This window comes from Saimiri boliviensis, chromosome 14 (genome assembly GCF_048565385.1).
Source record: "Saimiri boliviensis isolate mSaiBol1 chromosome 14, mSaiBol1.pri, whole genome shotgun sequence".
Lineage (NCBI taxonomy): Eukaryota > Metazoa > Chordata > Mammalia > Primates > Cebidae > Saimiri > Saimiri boliviensis.
In genome coordinates, this window is record NC_133462.1 from 60,192,838 (window position 1) to 60,216,815 (window position 23,978).

The following is a 23,978-nucleotide window of genomic DNA, read 5'->3' on the forward strand; positions in this document are numbered from 1 at the left end:
CAAGTTCAGTTGGGGACAGACAGAGAGGAATGGGACTTGTCCAGAAAAGATATGCCCTCACGTGACCCTCTCCCTTCCCCGCTGAAGTCAGGGGCCCTGGGGAGCAGATGTGAGAAACCAGGTGGAGGTCTCCAGGGCTATGAAGAAAGCTCTGCCCTCAAGGTGGCATGCAGAGTGAGAAGGGCCACTGATCCCGGGAAGATCACCCTACCCCACCTAGGTTTCACTCTTTGGGAGTCGCAGATACTGTGGGTGGCAGGGGTCCCACTCCCTCAGATCCTATATGGCATGGTGGGTGGACAGAGATACATCCTCAGGATAGAACTGGAGGAAGGACCTTCTGCAGTGCTTTGGAGTATCTTGGAGATAAAAAATGTATTCAGTCAAATATTCAGAGGCTCTGAAACACAGAAGATTAAGGTAGTGATCCTTAAACCTGGCTGCACATTGGAATCACCTGGGAAGTTTCAAAAACTGATGCCTATGTCTTAGCACCCCAAGAGACTTTAATATAACTGGCCTGGGCTTTGGAAATTCTGAAAGATTCCCAGGTGATTCTAATATTCAGACAAGCGTGGGAAGCAGTGGGTTAAAAGCATGCACTTCTGCTGTCACTGAGTTCTGCCTTTCCGGCTGCTCTGGTAGACTTCTCACCCAACCACTGCCTTCCTATGTCACTCACCAAGGACAAGTTATTTAACCTCTCTATGCCTCAGCTGCACCAACTGTAAGGCGCACAGTAGGATACAGAACATCTACCTCTAAGGTTGCTGTGAAGCTGTAATGAGACAATCCATGTAACACACACAGAACGTGGTATACAACATGTGCTCCCTGAAGGCTAGGAATCGTGATTGTTATCTGGTGTTATAATAATGAGGAGGAAGAGAAGAAAAAAACAGGAAACCCATAGAGCTGGGTCTACGTTGCCCACGGAATGAATCTCTAGCACTGAACTGCAACTATCTGAGGAAGTAGGTGAGAAGAGGCTCCACGGCCATCACCACAGTCCACTCAGGAGGACATTCCCCCATTCCCCCTGCTGCTGTTCATGCTGTTCCTCTTATCTTCCATGCCATCTCCTCTTCCCATCTTCCTGAATCTGACCATTCAGGGCCCAGCTCTGACCACCCCATGGCTCTCTCCCTTCTCAAGTGAGAAAAGTGAAAAAGCCCTCAAATCTTTCCCAATAATACGTCCCCTCCATGCCTGCCTGTCTGTGGGATGAATGAATGCTTTGATATGGACAAGCCCTGTAACCTCAAAGGACAATAAGCAACTTGGGAGAAGGGCCTGATTCTCCTGCTTCTGTGTGTTCCCTGTGACACCTAGCACCATTCTGGGCACACAACTCTAGATTAATGAATACCTGTGAAATGAAAACACATGTTCAGCCAGCAGAGCTAACTGCACATCAGCAAGAATCCAGGCTCAGTGTCCAAGAGAAGCAGGCCCAGCACTCAAGTTGCTGGCCCAGCTCTCCATTCCATCATTACGAGGACGTACCACCATCCAACTCCATAACAAGAGACCCCACCCACCTAGTCCCAGGGCCTGTGACTCTTGCCACAAAGCCACTGACCCCCATGTTTCCCTAAACCCCAAAAGAGCCAGGAAAAACCCAGCTCTGCCTACATGGGAGTCCAGAGCAGCTGGCCACCCAACAAGCGGTAAGCCTCTTACAGATTACAGGTCCTAATTTAAACCTCTATTTGAGGTACGACAAGTGGGTCAACACTCTGCAGGCCGGTCAGTGCAGCTGGTGGAAGGAAAGGCAGCTATGACCCAGGAAAGGCTCCACTCCTTCCGGGGAAAGGTGGAGCCAGAGAATCATGGATCTAAAGTGGAATCACTGAGGTGAGAGCAAGTTCATTCTGATCCACCATGAATCCCACCCCTGCCCAGATTGTTAGGACTCCACCCTCTCTAGGCAATGAAGCTGAGAAACAGAGAACATAAGGACAAAACCACAGTTGGGATGGCCTTCCTCTTCCTGCTATGGCCTTGGTATGCGGGGAAGAAGGAAATTTGCTGCTGAAAGATAATTATTTTTAAAGCAAAGAAGAGTTAATAAAGCCAGAAACCAAGAGAAGAGGGAAGGGGCTGGATATGCTGCATTCTAGGGAATCAAACCCTGGTGACAAGACAGGGAGGGCAACCTTTGCTCCTAAACCATGGCTGAGGTTTTCCCGGTCTTTCTCTCTAGCTTCTCTGCAGCAGAAACACCAGGCGCGGGTGAGCAGATGCAGACAAGCCTATGATCACTCTGCCAGAGGCTGACTCTGTCTGCTCTTCATAAAAAGCCCTCTTGTCACATCTGTGTCCATAGAGATGGCCTCTGGGGAAGTGGCTGGAACCCACTGTCTACACTAAGAGCAGAGAAATCCTTCCAGGACAATGCTGCTCAAACTTTCTAGACCCTGATCCATAGGAGGAAATCAATGTTATACAGTAGCCCAGCACACACATATATGTGCACTATCTATATGTATCACTCACTATATATAACCGAAATAAAGTTTCATGAAATAATACTCATCTGTACTACATACTGTGCAATCTAATATTTTCTATTTTATATATATATTATATAAATATATTTATATATATTATATAACTATATATAATATATACAATTATTTATATATATTACATAAATATATATTATATCTATATATTTATATATAATATATATGTTATATATATATATATTATATATATATATATATATATATATATATATATATATATATATAAAATGCTGGTCTCAACCCGCTAAATTGATCTCATCCATTATGGCCCCTGGACCTGCAGGTTAAACATCATTCTGCAGGAAATGGAAGACGCTCTTCTCCTTGAAAGAACTTTCAAAATTCCCTCACAGACTAACCTCCCCACAAAGCAAATTCCTGCTAAGCCCATGAGTGGCGTGAGAAAACTGGAACCTCAGTTGCCCAGTCCTTTCTCTGTAATATGTATAAACCAGGGCTGCCTCAGAGAGCCCCATCTGCCCCACCTCTCTCAAGGCGCAGGAGCTCCCCCCACACCCACAGTGATGCCTCCTGGTGCTGGCCTAGCCCCTAAGCACAAGCCAGTGCAGGGTGGACTGTCACCATCATTCACTGGAATCAAGCATTGCCTCACTGTCCCTCAACCTCACCCTCCACTGAAGGAACTTACCTATAACCCTCAAAGGCAGAAATATGCCAACACTGTGCTGCCCACATTGGCTTCTTCCCCCCTCCAAACAGCCTGTCTATATATCAGTATATATCAGATGCACTACAAAAGCCTGGAGGATGGAAAGTTTGCTTTTGTTCTTTTAACTGATGATTCAGAGACACATTTTATGGGAACCTTTTTAATGTCAGGAACAAAAACAATCCAATGTTAAACCTTCTTCAGCCCAGTCTTTCTGCTTTTCCAAGAGGCCTGTGAAATCTCACTGCCTCCTCCTCCAGACAGCCCTCCCTGATGGATCAGGACAGCTAAGGAATTTTCTAAACCCTATGCCATGGTAATATAAAATTCTAATGACTTCTTTCCACACTCACCATTCCCTTAAATGTAACATGCTGCCTCTCTGTATCCATCATTATGACTTGGGTGGGTATCTGAGTTGGAAATCATGTCACAGAAGAAAAAAGTTAGAAGAAGCATTCAATATTTCGAATCAGTATGCTGTAAAGGTTAATTTTTTTTCTATTTTTTTCCAAGTAATAGAACAGGTATTTTTATCCCCTGCTAAGTGGAGCAAACACTGGACCTCTCCATTTGTGTCAGTGTGCAGACTCCCATTCCCCACTGCTTTCCCAAGCTCCTCAGGACCACCATCATGCCTGCTGATTATCAGCACCCTCCAAACCTAGAATGCCCATTGAATGCACTTTGGGAAGCCCCATAGACTCTAGGAGAAAAAGCATCTTATCACTATCATAAGAGCATAGTGAGCATTTGACGGCTTACCAACCTATAGCAGGTTCCTAGATTCCTTCCTTCCTTCCTTCCCTCCTTCCCTCCTTCTCTCCTTCCTTCCTTCCTCCCTTCCTTTCCCTTCCCTTCTTTCTTCCTTCCTTCCTCCCTTTCCTTCCTTTCCCTTCCCTTCCTTCTTCCTTCCTTCCTTCCTTCTAGCAGCCTCCTCCCTCCCTCCCTCCTTCCTTCCCTCCTTCCCTCCCTCTTTCCTTTCTTGCAATGGCGCGATCTCAGCTCACTGCAACTTCTGCCTCCTGGGCTCAAGCAATTCCCCTGCCTCGGCCTCCCCAGTAGCTGGGACTACAGGCATGTGCCACCACATCCAGCTAACCTGGCCCCTATAGCAGGTTTTTATAACTTGGGATCTGTGAATCCTCTGACGGTGTATGCCAAATCATGGGCTCTTATTTTTTTCTTCTGGAGAGACTATAGCTTCCATCCAATTTCTAATAAGAACTGGCAGGAAAATAAGTTAAGAGCCATCAAAACCAAATTCTTAGAAAGATGATCAAGGGCCTCCTGATACTGCCTCTAGCTCTCTGATACACAGCCCCTCCTCTGCCACATACACTCTCTCCGAGCACCCCAAGCTCCTTCTGACAACAAGCCATTTCCTCCTTCATCTTTGTGGTCTGGCACTGAACTTTCAGGTGAAGTCCTCTCAACCTTGAACATCCACTTATTAACAAACACCTATTTACTGAGCATTTGGTAGGGCCAAGCATCGTGCTAGGCTCTGAGGATACAGCCATGAACAAAATGGATGAGATCGTCCTTGTGTTCCTGGAGACATCCTACAGTTCCCAGCCCCATTATGGCTAATACAACACTTTCTTACACTTCATTTGTGTCACACTGACAGTCTATTTTAGGTGAAGGTATGTCTCCCTCACTTACTCCTTTTACTCTGTCCCCACCCAATTCCATCTAGAGAAACAGACACAGAATCTTTCACAGAGGCCTTCCTAGGCAATGCACATCAAGCAATGAAAATTGATGTGCTCACCAGTGGTCCAAGCAGCAAGCCTAGCATACCAGGGCAAGCCTGACTCAGCAAAGCAGGTCCTGGGGACCTTGGAAGATGTCTCTGTTGCAGCAAAGAGAGCACGGGGCCTCTGTTCCTCAGCCACAGCCTGCAGTTCTCATTCCAGCAGCTCATCTTTCAAATTGTGCATCCAGTCAGGACAGTTAGAAGAACAATGCCAAGTGGATGTATCCGGCTGTCCTACCTCCTGGACTATCCAGGTAGAGGAGAAATATATAGCTCAGGTATCTGCACCAACATTTTCAGCATATAAACTGATGGAAGACATGAAACAATGCATCAAAGACATAGACCCTTCCCATGAAGAAGAGAGCTGGCTGCTCTAGACACCATGGCCAACTCTTCTAGCAATCTCTGCCAGCTCACTTCCAGAGCGTCTGAACACAGCCATCTACTTCCTAAATCACAACATGACACTGATTAAAGCTGCCACCATCCTTTCTATCTGTTTCTATCTTCTATCAGAAGGATGTACAGCCAACAGCAACAGAACCACAAAGCTGTTTCTTTAATATCACAAAAGCTTTCAATACTGTTAACAAAATGGCCCTAACAGCACCAAAGAAATCTGCTACTGGACTTTGTTGTCCAGGAAATATGACCTTATGGTACTGAGGTCAGAGAATGGGATACTCCTCAGCACTATTCAGTCAACAGAAAAGACAATACTCAACCTTTATGTCAAGTAACGATTGTTAGGGAGGCAAGGTTACTAGAGAAGAAACAATCAGAGCAGTCATCTCTAATGTGGTATGTATAAGAAGATCCACTAGGATGAAGAAGAACATATCAGAATGTTTATACTTTTTTATCAAAATATAAAAAATTAAACTTCACTATTATTTAATATGGGAATTGATACTGGGACACGCCTTCAATTTGTGTGTTGGGTGGTTGCTGTCATTTAAGGTACCAGAGGCATCCTTGTGTCTGGTAGGAGATCCAAATTCAGAAGGGTGAACAGTGGTACCCCCAGTCGCCTGTTAATTTAGCACAGTTTACATCTGCCCAATGAAGTAAAGTTAAAGACATCATTTTCAATACAATAAACAGCAGTCCTTTGTAATAAGATGGTGAGACGTGAAAGTCATCTGATCACACTGTCACTAATTGTCTCATGGTAAAAATATCTAAAAGAGTTGCTTAACTTAGAGAAGAACCAGGCCAGGTATGGTGACTCATGCCTGTAGTCCCAGTGCTTTGGGAGGTCAAACACAGGAGGATCTCTTGAGACCAGGAGCTCAAGACTAGCCTGAGAAACACAGCAAGACCCCCATCTCCTCAACAATTTAAAAATCAGCGGGGCATCATGGAGCACATCTTGTAGTTTCACTGGTAGGGGGGTTAAGTATTGCTTGAGCCCAGGAGTTTGAGGCTGCAGTGAGCTATAATTGTGCCACTGCACTCTAGGTAGGCTGTGCAAAAGAGTAAATCTCTGCCTAAAAAAAAAAAAAAAAAGAAAAAAAGAAAGAAAGAAATTATACATTTTTTAAACCAGAAAACAAGAGTTCTAAAATTTGCTGACCTCTTCTATAATGAGTGCCTGTAAGTAGAATGCTACTTAGTGGATATTTTTAAATAAAAACAAAGAAATACTTAATCTGTGTCTTTAGGGTGAAGGTAGAATTTTTTTTAATGGGTAAGAAAGCCATTCTTCTTTGAAGTTTTTTTATTGTTTTGAGATAGAGTCTTGCTCTGTTGCCCAGGCTGGAGTGCAGTGGCGTGATCTCTCTCCACTCACTGCAACCTCTGCCTCCCGGGTTCAAGCAATTCTTCTGCTTCAGCCTCCCAAGTAGCTGGGACTACAGGCACACAACAGCACACCCAGCTAATATTTGTATTTTTAGTAGAAACGAGGTTTCACCATATTGGCTAGGCTGGTCTCAAACGTCTGACCTCGTGATCCACCTGCTTTGGCCTCCCAAAGTGCTGGGATTACAGGGGCGAGCCATCGCGCCCGGCCTGAAGTAGTATTTTTCAAACAGGCACTTGGATATCATTTCTATGTGATAATGTTGCCAATTTCAATGAAAGGATGTCATCTCTAAAATCTCATTATCTGCACACACTCAAAACAGAACATCAAAACTTGTTTTAAAATCTCCCAAAACTAAGTATTTCAGGGGTCTTGAACCCATTTATTAAATTCAACATATAAAAGTATTAACTCTTCCAATAAGTTTGTAAGAACTGACTCATATCAAGAATGACTGAAATATATATTAGCTGGATTTCAACAAAAACCTTTGCAGGAAATGATGGATGTGACTAAAAAACAAGTATCAGAATTTCATAAGTAAAATCCAGGATGCATTTCCGTCATGGACATCTGCATATCATTGTGAGGTCTCTCTTAAAATATCCTGACTCAAAACAGAACTTCTAGCTTCAAATGACACCAAGCTATTCTGAAACAATAATCATACTCGGTTGCAATGTTCTTACTGAAAAGGAATCATTCTTAATAGATAATTTAATTTAATTCTTCAACAAATATCCATCTCTTATATACATATGTCAGGCACTGTTCCATGATCTGAAATATAGCAGGGGACAAAATTCACAAAAATCCCTTCTCTTGAGAGTGGGAGAGAGTGAAAATATATTAATAGAAATAAATAGTATGCAAACTGGTGAAAAAACACTACATGAAAGGGATGCAAGGAAGACTAGAGAATGTTGGAGGCTTGGGAGACACACTGGGAAGGTAACATCTGAGCACAGAACCAAAGGAAGTAAGAGATTTAACCACAGGGCTATCTAGGGAAAAGCATTCCAAACAGAGGGAACTGGAGGTGCAAAGGCCCTAAAACAGGAAATGCCTAGTATGCCTGAACAACAGCAGGAGGCCAGTGATGCTGGAGCAAAGTGCAAGCTGAAAACAGTAACAGGAGATAGACACAGCAGAAACGTGATAAGGCAGGGTCAGGTCGTACAGACCTGTATTCTGCAAGATGGCAGCCACTAGCCATGTGAGGCTATGGAGCAAATGAAATGCAGCAGTCCAGACGGAGATGTGCTATGACCATTACTTGGTACAACAAACAAACAAAAGAACATATCTCAGAAGTGAAAATATTAACACATTATCAAAATTAATTTCAACTGGTTCATTTTCCATTCATTTTTTCCTTCATCGAAAAATTTTAAATTATATACATGACTCTCATGTGTAGCTCACATTATATTTATACTGGGGAGTGATGATATAAGGTATGGGATCTTATGAATCACAGTAAGGATGATGGCTTTTACTGAGAGAGAAGAGAAGCTACTGCAGGGTTTGGGTACAGCAGGGCATTTCACAGGATTGTTTTGGCTGTGGGGAGGACTACAGCCTACAAGAGGCAATAAAGAAGCATGTGGGAGAGGATGGTGGCTTGGACCAAGGTGGTGGCAGTAGAAGTAGTTCTGATAGATGAGATTTTGGATATATTTTACAAATAGAGTCAACAAGACTTACTGATGGACTGGATGAAGGACAGATGAGAAAGGGAAATCAAGCATGACCACAAGTGTTTTAGATAAGCAACTAGAAGAATGGCATTCCTATAACTGGGATGGAGAGATTGAAGGAAGAACATATGGGGAGGAAAACCAGAAGTTCCATTTTGGACATGTTTAGTGAAGTATCTGTTATCAAAGCTGAATTTATTAAACAGGTAGATGAATACACAGGTCTACCATTCAGAAGAGAGCTTGGGCTGCAGACAAATGATTAAGGGTCATCAACATATAGATTTTTAAACTTTCCATTATAGAAACTTTCTAACATAAATAAAACTAGAGAATACAGTATAATAAACCCTCAGGTATCCATCACCCAGCTTCAACAACGATCAGCTCGTGGTCAGTCTTACTGATCTCCCAGGATTATACTGAAGCAAACTCTGGACATCACTCATATAGATGGTATTAAAAGCCATGTGACAGGAGAGGATCATAGACAGAATGAGAGAAGATAGAGAGGAGGTGCCCAAGGCCTTTAATATTTAGAGGTCAGGGAGATGAGAAGCTGAGAAGGAACGGCCAGTTAGGCAGACAGAAAGCCAGAAATACACACCCTGGCAGCCAAGTGAAGAAAGAGCGTCCAGGGAAAGTGTATAACCAGCTGTGTCAACCTGCTGAAGAGCTCCTGGGAGGAAGACGAAGAAGTGACCACTAGAGTCAGGATCACAGGAGTCACCACAGACCTTGTCAGGAGTACTTTCATCAGAGAGGCATGAGTCAAGGGAGGATGTGAAGACAGCAAGGACTGAAAATATGAAGGGACAGATGATGGGGCAGTAACTTGAAGAGGTGACCAAAGAAGACTTTTTCAAAATGAGAAAGATAGCTTATGGAAACCATCCAGTAGAGGGAAAGAGTGGAGATTCAAGGAGGAGGGGACAGGCTGGGCCATGATGAATATGTAAGAGGAGCTGAAATTTAGGGCAAAGTAGAAGGCTGCCCTTGGGCAGGGCCATGAAGAGTTCCTTTAGGAAGAAAGTAAGGAATACAACATAGCCTAGCCATTTGAAGTTTTTTGTTTTGTGTTTTATACTGCTATTATGAATTTTAGCATACTACTGCTTTTTATAAATGATAAATACACATACAAACAAGGGGAACTGCTCAAAAGTTTTAATTGATACGGTGGGCACACATTCAAAGTAATTAAAGACCACTTAACTGGAAGAAAACAAAACATATCATCAGATGCTGAACATGTAGCCTTCAGTGAAAAGGAGATATGCAACATAAGCATACTAGGTTTTGTATCTGAAAATACACTTTTAATAACTAAGATTTTTTTTAAAGGCTGAGATACTATAATCTCGGAACTACAACACAGTTGCATTTGAACTGAAAATGCAAAAATATAAGAATAATCATGGACCATTCTCAAAATCAGAGCATCACAGGGATCAGAGTCTGATTATTTACTTACATAAAGAAATATAAATCAGTTAAAAGTTGTATCAGCAAGACACACCTGGATTATACCATCATATTTGGCTAGAGAGGCAGACTGGCTACCCAATACTCAATATATACTGCTCAGCAACGAACAGCAAATCAAGAAAGTGGGCCTGTCATTTGAAAGGCTGGCAGGTAGCCTAATTGGAACATGCAAAAGCCCCAAATCAACCTGTAGTCTGCAAAGCCACAGAAACATCCAATTTGCTCAAACATATTAGCAACACTTGGCGTTTGCCAAGCCCTGTAACAATTCAGAGCCCCACCCCCACCCCGCTTTCAACGTGTTCGTTTAGCCTCTCTACAATCCATCAATTCAGGAAGTTCTCCATCTTAACTTTCAGAGATACACACACTCAAGCCCAAAAGTGTTACATGGATACACGCAAAGCCCAAGCAGCACCAGTTAGAACGCTGGGTCGCAAGGCTATGAGGGCTATGAGACAGAGGCCTGCCACAGAAGCCATGCCTGGCTTTTTGAACATTCTAGGGGCACCTTTATCAACCACATAAAATGACAGCATGAGAGCATGAACCCCAAGCTCTAAAATGGCAGGTCTGCCTGCACAGAAGTGACAGTCATGGTCACACCGCTCAGCTGGGGTGAATGCACAGGGCAAACTGCCAAGCAGCAGCTCTCCTGTGGTCGAACTGTAAGCTCCAGGAGTGGGGCCCTGTCTGTCCTTTTCACAGGTGTTAGGCCCAGTGTCCAGTACAGCACCTGGAACAGAGCAGGCTCACAAGAAATATCTATTGAAGGAAGGGAAAAATGACTAGCAACATTAAACCATAAAGGCAAGAGGGATTATGGAAAATGCTCAAAATCATAAAAATCGTCTAACAAAACCCGGGAAGCTATGGATGGCAACTGACTGGGAAGAATGGTGGGCAGCTAAGTAAATCTAAAAGGTAGAATTGCAAAACATAAATTTTTTTAAGAATGGCCATAATCTTTATTAGCAGAACCTTGGAGATTTGTTATCAACTAAATGAAACATGGAGATCTTGTTCGGAGCCTGACTCAAACCAGCCCGTTGTTTTTTATTAAAAAAAAAAAAAAAAAAAAAAAAAAGGAAGAAAGAAATTGAGACAATGAAGGAAATTTAAACACCATTTGGATGATAGGTGATATTTAGGAATGACTATGCTTTTCCAAGGTGTAATAATACCGCTAGGGTTGTTTTTAAATACATTATGTTTCTAAATAATATTTTAAAATATTTAATGTATTGTATTAAATAATGTATTTAAATAATATTTTTAAAACATATTATCTTTTAGAGATCCATTAAAAAGTATATATGGATAAAATAATACAATATCTAGGACTTGGACTTGCTACAAAATAATCCAAGAAGGGGGTAAGGAAAAGATGGGCAAAGGTATAAAAGAAAAGAGAAAAGCCACGTGTTGATTACATGCTGAAAAACCAGGGGATCAGAACACTGAGGTGTATTATGCCAACTCTATCTTTGCATACCTATGAAAATTTCCATTGACAAATTTGAAAGAAAAAAAAAGAGTAACCATAATGTCAAACCACAGTTAATTTCCTCGTATTTGCTGCGGTGTTGGAAAATAACTGAGAGGCATTTTTAGTCATACATGGACACGGTCATTTCTGAGGAGACCAGCAGAACAGAGCTGAGAGTCCCATATTTTCTTTATCCCTGCCATCGTGTTCATCTGAGACTCACTCGTGTCATTTCTGCTTTCATCCTAGGCCTGAGAGGTCTCCCTGTTTCCTCTCCTTCCACTCTTCCCTTCTCTACCGCTTGTTAGTTCTTCACTATTCTGGGGGCCCTCTGCTTTATCCAATGATCCTGACTACCTCTAACACACCTTTGTAGCCAGGTCATATTTGTTCTTTCTCATGGCCCTAATACCAATGAATTCTGCCAGGCTCACACAGCTTTAACCCTTCTCTCTTCCTTAAAGGCAGTCACGTCATCATATATCCGGGTACAACCATCTTCCCCCAAATTTGTCACACTTGCTGCGTTAAGCACCTCTCCTCCTCCATTTAACCACTCAAATCCCTCCAGCACACTTCCAGGACAGATCAAACAAGGATGGGTCAACCAACAAATACCTGAGTGCCTATCGTGTGCCAAGCTCGGTACTCAGCACTGGGGTGACAGCAAAGAACAAGACAGATACAGACATGTTCTCTTCAAGTATGTGATCCAGTGAAGAAATAATTAAAATTGGTTCAACTGCACATAAACCTTCCAGATCAAACTCCAAATTTTTTATTTACCTCTGTATCCTCAGAACTTCACACAGTGCCCAACGTATAACAGATCTTTAATAAATATCTGGTAAATGATATTTATTTCTCCAAGTCAGTGCACTCGTCTCAACGTTTAAGACTATATAGTATGGGTCACTCTGAACCCTACAAATGAAAAGGTATTTAAGAGGGAATTTCTTTCCTAACAGCCTCTGGGGAAATTGTGTCAGGGAGTTATGAAGGAATGCTCCTAGATCCAAAGTTACCATTACCAGCTAAAAGCATCTCTAGGTGTGCTTGGTTTCTCTCTTCTTTGCTATTACGGATTGTCTGCTCCCTCCTCCCACTGCTGGCCTCCTCTCTACCAACTGCAACGACAATCAACCTCAGTCACCTCCATTCTCCCCTGCTACTTCCAGCACGTGGTTTCCTCCTGCTACTGACGTGTCTCACTTCCTATCTCAGCTCCGTGCAGAACTACCCCAACTGCTGGGCTGCTGCTATTCTACGGCAGTGAGAACTTTAGCCCTGTTTCTAGCTGGGAGTTTCAGCAAGACTCCAGATTGAGGACCAGGTCAAAAAGGTAGAAACTGGGACACAGAAAAACTCCATAAAGGTTGGCTGCAGGAATAATGAATGCTGATTCCGGTCCCAAGCCAACACAGGCACACATCCCACAAATGCCAAGCCCAGGGCCTTATTCCAACAGAGAGGGTTAAGTGCCAAGTTCAAGCAGACATTTCAGGCTGTGTTGCAGGCTCTCTCTGTAGTGGCATCTCCAGGGCCTTGGCACTAAAGGTGCCAGTGAGGTCAGAAACAACAGAGATATCAGGGTATCAGGGGAAAGATCCTACAGGACAGGCGGAACCAATGAGTCTCCCTTCTCCTCACCCAACACTGGGCTTAGGTCAGTCCAGTGTCCTCTGCACTGCCCTGGGAAATCAGAAAGAAAGGGACAGTAGCTTGTCAAACCAAGGCCACAACTCAGCCTTGCTGAGGGGCTCAGACCTCCAGGTTCCAGGGAAAAGGCTGAAAATGAAAGCACTTTCCTAGATACAGAATGACTATTTTTGAGCTGACTCTAATAATCTACTATTTCAACTACCAGATCATCCTCTCATGGGATCACAAAGGCAGGCCCAATGCAAAATCTTTAAGAACCCTAGAAATCTGAAATAGCCATCATAAGCATCCACAGTAAAAGGCCAAGCACTTTTCTGGTAGTCTACAGCAGAGGTTGGCAAGCTTTTATATTTAAACTAAAGGGCAAGATAGTAAATATTTTAGGCTTACAGGGCATATGGCCTTCCCTTGCAATTACTCAACTATGCCATTGTAGCATGAAACCAGCCTCACACAATATACAAACAATGGGCATATCTCTCTTTCCGTAACATTTTATTTACAAAAACAGGAATCCAGCCCAATGGCCACAGTTTGCAACCCCTGGTCATTGGGAAAACCTGCTCTTCCAGTATTTCCATGCTTCAAAGAGGAACAGAGGCCACTATCCACCTGGAGAGCTCCTATCCACACTGAAGACAGGGACCCACTCTGAGGACTAGGCCTCTATCCCTACCAGTGCCTCCCACAAGTCATTAAGAAATCTAGGCTATTTGTTCACAAAGACTGGTCTGCATCAGAAACCTGGGCAAAGATGGATAAAGCTTTCCAGACATCAAATCAGAGGGCTTCAGAGCTAGAAGAAGCTAGATCCCTTAGAATAGACACTTAGGCCTAGAAAAGGAGGTGATATGTCCAAGATCATGTAGCTAGCAAAAGTCGCCTGACTCTCTGTCCAGTGCTCTTACTCCTCCAAGGTGATAAACAGCATGCTGGCAGAGGCCAAAGACTTGTGGCACATTTCTACAGCACATCCCCAAGCTATAAGCAAATGGTACAAGAACTTGGGGAAATGAGTGCATATAAGTGCGTGTATGTGTGTATGCATATGTGTGTGTGTGTGTGTGTGTGTGTGTGTATGTGTGTGTTTCCAGGTATACCTGGACATAGTTACCAGGGATAGGAAAACTTAAGCAAAAATCTTAACTTCAAAAAGGGATATGGTTTGGTAGAAGATGTGGGTGTTTATTGGCAGAAATGTCCAGGGTGTGGGCAAGCCCTAGGATAATAAACCAGTACAAGGAATACAACCTCACTCAATTCCAGGTAATGCCCCAGGCCCTGGGATTTATCTCTACCCACCTTCAAGCTTCATAATCCAATATCCTTCAAATCTTTTCCCAGAACTGACTTCCACTGCATACTTTACTTGTCTGACCATAAACATTTTTATTTGGATACCCTGTCATCATCTGGAAGGCAACATGTCTAAAAGAAAATCAAACACAACTCCCCCAAACAAGTTTGAACTCTAATGTTTCTATTTCTATAAATCACTAAGGTTCAAAATTTCAGCACTTTCTCTTCCCCACGTCTTGTCCTCAAGCCAAAGCAGCACTCCAAATGATCTCTTCTTCTTCATTTTCACAGGCTCTACCCTAACCTACCACCTCCAGTCTGGTATGGTGCTAGTCTCCTGCTGGGGACCCCATATTCCAGGCTTGCAACGATGCCAGATCTTCCCCAATAAACTCATCTTTCTTCTATTCACCACTCTTCAAGGTCAAGGCCCACCACTATTCACCTTGGCTTCCCGGTTCCCAGAATCCCACCTAATATGGAGGACACACAATAAATGCTGAATGAATTAATCATAGTTTTCATCACAAGATGAAAGATAAAACTTAAACAAAAACCTTAACTTCAGAAAGAGGTATGGTTTGGTATTTTTCATCACAAGACGACTGCACAAGAAACCTCAGGCCCTTCCTAGTTCCCTACTCCCTCGAACGGAGACTGCTGAACTCTGCAGGACCTCCATCATCTCGCAGGCCCACCTCAGCTCCTACCAGCCCAAAAACAGGCTCTTGGCTCCATCAAGCTCATCAATGCTGGACCCTCCTCATGTGCCAGGCATTCCGGCATCCATGTCTCTGCCCACGCTCTGCTCACCCTGCCCTGTGATGACGTCCATGCCCTTCCCCCTGCATCTACTCCAACTCCTACGCAACTGCCAACTGCTGAGCCCTGAGGGGAGACAGGGGATGCAGGAAGAGGGGAGATGGTAGAAAAGACTGGGGAAAGGGGAGCATGACGAAAATATGCTAGGGTCTCTCTCTGATCCTTGGACACATCACCCTCCCAATGGGTCACAGGCGATTTAGAGAAGGAAGAACCAGGAGGAGGAGCCAGATTTTTCCACTGAACGAAAGGCATGATTTTCATCACTGCTTCTGTTGCCCTGGTAACCAGGGACAGCCCAGTGGAGAGTACAGTAAAAGAACACCATGTTTATCTTTGCTGTCTGATCTACTTCCCTGTACACCCTTCCTTGACCATCCCCTACCCTCTAGGCCTGCTCCAAATCTCTTATAATGCCACCACCATCCTTCTAGTTACCCTTGCTCAAAACCTCAAAGGCAGAACTAATTTCTGTCTCTCTGTATCCAACCCTAAGTACCACGTGTTCTTCCATGGCAACATTCTGGGGGTCATCTCGCCATACCACCTGCCATGCCAGGGGTCCCCAAAAACAAAGAGCTGGTCTCAAAGCACAAGGATGGCATCTGCTCTACCAGACAGGGCAACTGGGACTAGTGAGACAGGAAGGTGAGGAAAACTGCCCAGCCAACCGCTTTCTCACCCCACACAGCTGGTGTGGAGAGGCACCTGGCTCTCCCAGCCCCCCTCCTATGCTTGAGATCAGGAGAAGGAGCCAGGTTGGGGGTGGGGGGAGTAGGTTCACCCACAGGCTTCCACAGATCCTGCCTCCCACACGGACACCGTGTCTGCGTGACCTGAGAGCGGAGACACAGTGCTCGCCCTGGAAGATTATATAAGTGTTATATAACATGGTGGCACCAATAAGCACACAGGAGCAGTTGTTGAATGCCAGGGACAGGCCAGGGGTGGAACCAAACCCAAGGGGCTGGAGGTTCAGCCCTCCTGCCACCAATGCCAAAGCAGCACCAGGCCCTGGCTGCCTCGGCCCTGTCTGTACCTGCTCCTTCCAGCCCAGAGGACACAGAGAGAAACTTGCCTGGCTCTGTGCTCTTCTTCCCACGCTGGGCAGCAGGGAGAGGCCGCAAAACCACCACCACCCTGGCCCATGGCAGCCTCTGCCCCTCCAGCCCGAGGCAGCCTAGCTGCCCTTCCCGCAGGGAAGCAGCCTAGGGGTCCTGGGCAGAGGAGGGGTGTGGGCCGGTAGCCCCCTCCTCTCTGTCCTCCTACCAGAATGAAGGAGCACTTGTTTGGGGAACAAGTGCTGCAGCCGCAGCTCCAGGATTGGCTGGGCCAGCCGCTCCTCTGCTCGGTCACTTGCTGTTCCTCTAAAAAAAAAAAAAAAAAAAAAACGAAACAAACCGAAAGGGAAAGAAAAAAGAATTAAGCACATTTGACAAATGCCAGATCCCAAATTTTGGTCTATGGTCGCAAAGCTGGAAGGAAGGGGTCCTAAGGAAATTACCCTATTTCCCTGCAGGCCCTATCTCCCACCATTCCTGGCCAGTTCACCATCTATGAACTTGGGCTGTGAGCCTGGAGACTGCCCCGCAGCCCCTATTTCTGGCGCTGCCTCAGTGGCTGTGCCTCCTTCCTTCCGTCTGGGGTAGTCCCCCTCCCTCCCTCTGCAGGGTGCTCAGAGTCTGCGGCTCCCGGATATACACAAGGGACTAGGCGGCCGGCCTGGGGCAGTTCTGGGCAGTTTGGCCCAGGTCTTCATCAGTCTCCTCCACCGTCATCACCACACCCACTTTATTAATTTGGGAGGGGTGGGGGGAGCTGAACAGAGACAGAGCCAAGTGATCTCCGGCAGCACCTGCCCTCTCCCGAGCTATGCCTCTGGCCTCCCCGCCTCCTCCACACCGACCTCCGCACCCCCTGAAGAAGGGGGCAAAAAGAAATACGCATTAATATCTCGAGCCTTGGCGCACCAGCCCTCGCCCCCTCAACCACCTGTCTCTGCGCTCTCCCCCGCAGCCTTCCTCAACTCCTGGCGCCCCCTCTGCAGCAAAGGGGCACCACGCCCACTGCGGAGAGGAGAAATGCAAGGTGGGGAGGGGGCAGGGGCTCACTTGAGGGGCCGGGGGCTGCTCACTCACCCCCGCGCCCAGCCGGCCCTGGCCCCAGAAGCCCGGGGCCCGCCGGGAGCTGCTCCAGGCCGCGACCGCTCCCACCCCCGCGGCGAGGCCAGCAGCGCTCAGAGGCCGCGCTGCAGCCGGGGTGGGGCGCGACCGGAGCGCGGCCGGGCCCCCCCGGCATCGTCCCCAGGGAGCCCACCCTACCCCGGGACGCTCGGGGACCGCCCTGCAGGCCCGGCCCAAGGTGCCCACTCCCACCTGCCCGGGTCCCAGCTCTTACCACGGCGGCCTTCCTCCCTCCGGGGGTACTGCGCAAACCTGCTCGCTGCCACCCCCAAGCGCCCCGCTGCAGGCCCGAGATGCGCAGCCGCTGCGGACGCCGGCTCCGCGGCGGCCGCTTCCCGGGCGTGTGAGCTCAGCCTGCCCGCGCGCCCGCGCTTCCCACGCTCGGCGTCCCGCGCGGCGCCACCCAGCGGCCTCGTCGGGCACCGCACGCTCGCGTCCGGGAAAATCTACCGCAGCCCGGCCGGCCGACTGATTTCGGAAATTCCCAGAATTTGACCATAGGCTTGCGGCGGGGCGGAGGACCTGACAGGCCGTGCGGACTTCGCTAACCTTGGGGCAAAGCAGCTCCCACCCACCCTGTCTCTGAAGGAGACTCCAGAGTCTCTGCATGATATTCTGATTTCCCTCCTGTTTCTCTGACCTTGCCAAGCCTTATTTCTCCCAGGGCAGTGGAAACTGTGGGGAGACTGATGACTATTTGTAAAATGGGGGTGGAGAATCGAGGGGTGGGAAAGGGTGGGAAACTCTTGAGGCTGGCATCTCAAGGCCTCCATGGTCCGTCTAGAGCTCCAAGGTGTGCACTGAGTCACTTCCTGAGCTTGTTAGAACACACATGCACAGATGCCCCAGCCTACCTGTAAATTCTAATTCGGAAATTTCAAGTACTGTCTTTAGCCTTTTCTTGTATCTACACCCTTCTGAGAATTGCAGAAGAGCTATGGACCCTCTCTCCTAAAAACTGTGCATGCATACAGATATATAATTTTGAACAATATTTCAAGGAATTCTGAAACTCCTCAAAGCTCCGTGGATCCCAGCTTAATATCTCACTCTCTGCAGATATCCTAAACAGAAAGAGCGAGCTGGTGATTACCTGCACGCTGCCATCTTTTTTCATGCTTCTTCCTCCTTCAGGAATATCTCCACTGGACCCCAGATCTTACATTTCTGCCTGTAGAAATTCCACCTGTCCTTTAGGCCAACTCTAAAACTTCTTGCTCTCTGATTTTCCTAATCAGCAATGCCATTTATGACCTCAGTTTTCTGAGAACATGTCTTTTATGGCTGTTAACATGTTATACATACACCTGTAGTTATTTCTGCGGTTGGTTTTCGTATCTCCTAGATTGTAAACTCTTTTAAGATTAGTTTCTCCCTCTGCTACTTCTAAGGGCCTTACATGATATGCCCTTGACAAACCGTCGAGAGAGTAGGAGGTCCAGAGAGGCCCAGGGAGATGAATGCCTTTGCTCTATCCACACCTCTCCTCCTTTCCCGATGCTCCACCACATGCACCACTAGACGTCTGGAAAACAGAATCCTCAAGTTGACAGGCTCTTCTCCTTTATTCCTCCTCCTCTAGGCAAAGCAGCCATAATTTAGGGATTCCTGGATGAAGTTGCAAGACAAGTTTGTGCAGGACACCCATACCAAATAGCAGATATTCTACCACCAGTGTCTCCTAGTCCAGCGAGGGGTGTCCCCACCTGCCAGGTGCACAAGCAACGCAGACATCATTCTTGACTTTTCCATCTCACTTCCCTCCTTCCTTGCACATACGCCAATCAATCACCACATCCTGATTTTACCTCCTAAATCCGAAATCTCAAAGATTGGCCCTCTCTCTATTCCTAGCTCATTCCACCATGATTTCTTGCTGGGATTTCTGCATTTGTCTCTAGCCTAACTTGCCTACCTGCCTCCAGCCTCACTAGGCCCAGATCCAGTCTCCACATCTGCTGTGGACTGAATGTCTGCACCTCCCTGAAGCTTGTGTCCTCTCTCTCTCCCTCTCTTTCTCCCTGCTTTCCACCATGGGAGGATATGGTGAGAAGATGGCCAACTGCGAACCAGGGAGCAGACCTTCTCTAGACACAGATCTGCTGATGCCTTAGACTTCCTTGCCTCCACAATGGTGAGAAATAAATGTTGTTAAACCACTCTGTTATAGCAGGTTGGACTAAGACAATACCCCATTTAGAAGGATCTCCAAAACATATCAATCCCTTCCCTATGTAAAACTCTTATGTAACTTCATTCTGGTCTAAAGATGAGGTCCAAACTCTTTCACCTGGCTCACAAAGCCTCCTAGATCTTGGCCAAACTGACTCTCCAGCCTCTTCTCTTGGCATAGCCTCCACTCTTACCTGTATGCTTCACTCATACTAAACGCCATGTCTCTCTCCACCTTCATAAAAATTCTCCCCCATTTTTTTTTTGAGACGGAGTCTCACTTTGTCAGTGTTACTGGGGGTGCAGTGGTGTGGTATCAGCTCACTGCAGCTTCGACCTCCCCAGCTCAAGTGATTCTCCAAACTCAGCCCCCTGAGTAGCTGAGACTACAGGCGTGCGCCACCATGCCCAGCAAATATTTTTGTATTTCTTGCAGAGACAGGGTTTTGCCGTGTTACCCAGGCTAGTCTCCAACTCCTAAGCTCAAGCGATCTGCCTGCCTCAGACTCCCATAGTGCTGGGATTGTAGGCGTCAGTCGCCGAGCCTGGCCCTCCCCGGCTTTTTGAGACTGTTCTCCCTATTCCTCAGGTCTCCCGACTGTCTCCTCCTGCACCACCTGGCCCTTCCTCTGCTATAATATGAAAAACACAATATTGTTATTGTTCTTATATGAGGTCTGCTTTCCTTGCCACACTAGTACCTGAGCGATAGTATCCTTAATGCCTAGCACAATACCTGGTGCCAAATGGGAACACATAAATATTTATTAAATGAATTAAAGCTTTGAATATGACACATACCCCAGATGAGAGACTCTGGGGTAAATGCAGCAGTGCTTCGTAATCTAAAAGTCAGATAGGGTGGGACGGGCCTGCTGCTTTTTTTTTTTTTTTTGAGACGGAGTTTCACTTTGGTTACCCAGGCTGGAGTGCAATGGCACGATCTCGGCTCACCGCAACCTCCGCCTCCTGGGTTCAGGCAATTCTCCTGCCTCAGCCTCCTGAGTAGCTGGGATTACAGGCACGCGCCATCATGCCCAGCTAATGTTTTGTATTTTTAGTAGAGGCGGGGTTTCACCATGTTGACCAGGATGGTCTCGATCTCTTGACCAGTGATCCACCTGCCTCGGCCTCCCAAAGTGCTGGGATTATAGGCTTGAGCCACCGCGCCCGGCCTGCAGCTTTTTAATAATAGCGCAACTCACTGTTTTCAAGTGAATTTCAGTCTTTCTGAGATTTTTATTTCCTTATCTGAAAAATGAAAATAAGAATAATTAGGGTTGCTCTGAAGGTGGCCAGAGATAATATGTGTAAAAAAGTATTTTGTAAAGTTCTCTCTCTCTCTACGTGTGTGTGTGTGTGTGTGAAGTATTGTATTACTTCACTAGATCCTCACAATAACATTTGGAATAGATATCTGACATTTCCCACTTTGCATATAAGGAAACTGAAGACAGACATGGTAAAGCAATTTGCCTAAGGTCACCCCGCAGGTCACCAAGGAACAGAGGCCTGACACTGGGTTCCAAGCCCAGACTCTCTCAGCCACATCACCACTGCTCCTTTCTCCATCCCCAAATTAGGTATTAATGTTGGGACATGTACATGTTGACATCCTGAGGATCATGCAGCTCATAAATGTCACCCTGACCACTTCTGAAGTGTTTTTTTTGTGTGTGTGTGTGTGTGTGCTTGTTGGGGCACAGGGTACAGAGTGAGTTGCTGGTAGAAAATGGACTGTATACAACAGTTATCAGGATAGGAAAGAATGGAGTGGGGTAAAACTGACCTTGGATCTGACCCTGTACTCCTCCCTGTGCCCCTTCTTTTACTGGAATGGGGCCATCTCGACTGACAGGACCCCCACGGGCTCTGAGCTTCTCAGAAGCTGGAGAGCTTCCATTTCCTCCATATTTTCACTTCTGTCCATCAGCAAATGTTTACTGAGCTCTTACCAAGAGCTTTGTCACAGCCCAGGGAAGCCTGGCGAAGTTACTTAACCTCTCTGAGCCACAGTTGCCCCAATCTGCAAAATGGAATTGATAGCCCGTCTCATGGCTGTTGGCGAGGATAAAGCAAGATAACCTAACAGCTGTTGCCCATGGAGACACCTGCCCCAACACTGCACCCCATGTCTGCTATTTTTCATGGGAGTGCAGGGGAATGTCCACTTAGTAACTAGAGGAGGACAGAGCAGATTGGAGGAGCTGGAAAAGTCAGTAAAGGAGTATGAAGGTTGTGGTATTTCTCTGTGTGTATTTGTTAGGGATATGGAGATGGCTGTGGGGCTCAGACCTTGTTGGAACCCTTCAAGAATGACTTGTAAGTTTCTGGGCCCAGGCAGAGCCCTTTGAGCTTGCAAAACAAGGTCAGACATGGTGATGAGAGGTTTTCCCAAGCTCTTGGTGGGCAGGGAGCACGACCCACTGAGAGCCACAACAGGAGAGGCAGAGCAGAGCATCTTTCAGTGACCACAGCTGTGAGGGCTCATATGAGGTCCCTTTTTGGGAACTCCCAGAAATAACTCAAGGGCATCTGAGAACATAGATGAAATCATCAGACAAGATATTACAAACATAAAGAACGGAGGCGGTGCCAGGCACATAGTAGGAGCAGAGCGCCTCTGCCCCCGGGTCTTCTGATTATGCTGCCTTGGCACTAAGCATGTTTGTTTCTCACTGTGTCCTGTGCTCTAGGGAACACCCAGTGGAACTGCCCTTCACAGATCCCCGAGTGTGGTTAGAGTGGTTTTTCTCTTTAAAGATTAAATCTTTTTTTCCCCTTTCTGCTCAACAAAGACAACAGCCCTTTGGTTTTTGATAAACGTTCTTTTCCTGCTAGCAGGTGGATATGCCCCGGGCACTAAGAACTGTGCTTTTAAAACACACACAAGCCCAGCTGTTTGAATTTGCCACTTCGATGTGTCTTCCTTCTCTTATCTCCTGCCCCCGGGGATGAGTTTTCTCTGCCTTGGCAGGCTGATAACGTGTGAAAGGAAGAGAACAGTTCTAATTAATAGACTAATTAGTGGTACAAGACTTTAATAGCTGATTATAGGAAAGTCATTCCCCACCCCCCAAGTGATTGATTTATTTATCGCTGTTGTGCTGCATTATTGCGAAATAGTCAGCTTCTAATTATCTATTGGCTGGTTCAATCAGGCCTTTCCGTTCGCTTCCATCTTGTTCTTCCCCTTGCTAAGGGTAGACACAGGCAGAATGGAAGAACCCAAGCCAGCTGAGGAACAGTTCTGGACAGAAAAAAGTGTTAGGATCCTACTGCCACTCCATCTTGAGAGCTTAGAGCTGGAAAGGAAATATGAGGTTCGAAGGGAAAGAAGGCAAGAAAACCCCGCTCATTCTAGGACTACGTCCCCATGATGGTCCTTCCCTCATGATCCCTCTGGCTCTGTGTACCATAACTCACACACATTGTCAGTTGCATTAAAAAATAATATAGCTGGGAAACAAGCAAGAGAAGACACAAAAAGAAAAAAAAATTTAATAAAAAATAATGTAGTGTGGAGCTTAAAAGCATGCACTGAAATCTAACAGCCTGGGTTCAAACCCTGGCTCTCCCACTGGCTAGCTGTGTGATCTGCGGCAAGTCTCTTGACCTCGCTGTGCCTTATTTTCTAACCTCATCTGTAAAGTGAAATATAATTGTTTCTCCCTAGGACCGTTGGGGATTAAATTTAAAAAACTATGTAGGCACTTAGCATAGTACCTAGTATGTACTAAGCCCTCAGAAACATTAGCTATGACAATTACTACTGCCTGAAATTATTTCACTTACCTAACACATCAAAATAATTTGATAAATGTTTGTAGAATAAATGAATGACTATATCAAATTTTTTAAGTAGATTGTGAGCCCTTGAAGAAAAAGGAGTGAAGAAAAGAGGAAATTGAATCCTAAGTCATAATAATAAGGGCTACTTTAAGTTGAATGCTTATTAATAACTGGGCTCTGAACTAATTGCTTTATGTACATTCTCTCATTTAATCTTTATGTAACTTAATTTTTTTTTTTCTCGAGGTGGAATCTTGCTCTGTCACCCAGGCTAGAGCGCAGTGGCATGATCTCGGCTCACTGCAACCTCTGTCTCCCAGGTTCAGGCAATTCTCCTGCCTCAGCCTCCCAAGTAGTTGGGATTATAGGCACCTGCCACCACGCCCAGCTAAATTTTGTATTTTTAGTAGAGACGGGGTTTCACCATCTTGGCCAGGCTAGTCTCAAACTTCTGACCTTGTGATCCACCTGCCTCGGCCTCCCAAAGTGCTGGGATTACAGGTGTGAGCCACCATGCCCAGCCGTAACTTAATTTTTACCAGCCTTCTTGAATCACGTTTCATTAACAACCCAAGTCTGGAAAGTCCATGTTTTCTCA

The 23,978-nt window shown here is 45.9% G+C and overlaps 1 long non-coding RNA gene across 1 annotated transcript; it reads right to left on the bottom strand.

The window, feature by feature from the left end:
• Positions 1-11,031: 11,031 nt before the first annotated feature.
• LOC120361585 (uncharacterized) lies at positions 11,032-17,748 on the bottom strand. The gene is made up of 2 exons (XR_012513530.1): positions 17,631-17,748; positions 11,032-16,600 (listed from the first exon to the last, which is right to left on the bottom strand). It is a non-coding gene; the product is annotated as an uncharacterized LOC120361585 (long non-coding RNA).
• Between the last annotated feature and the right edge of the window lie 6,230 nt (positions 17,749-23,978).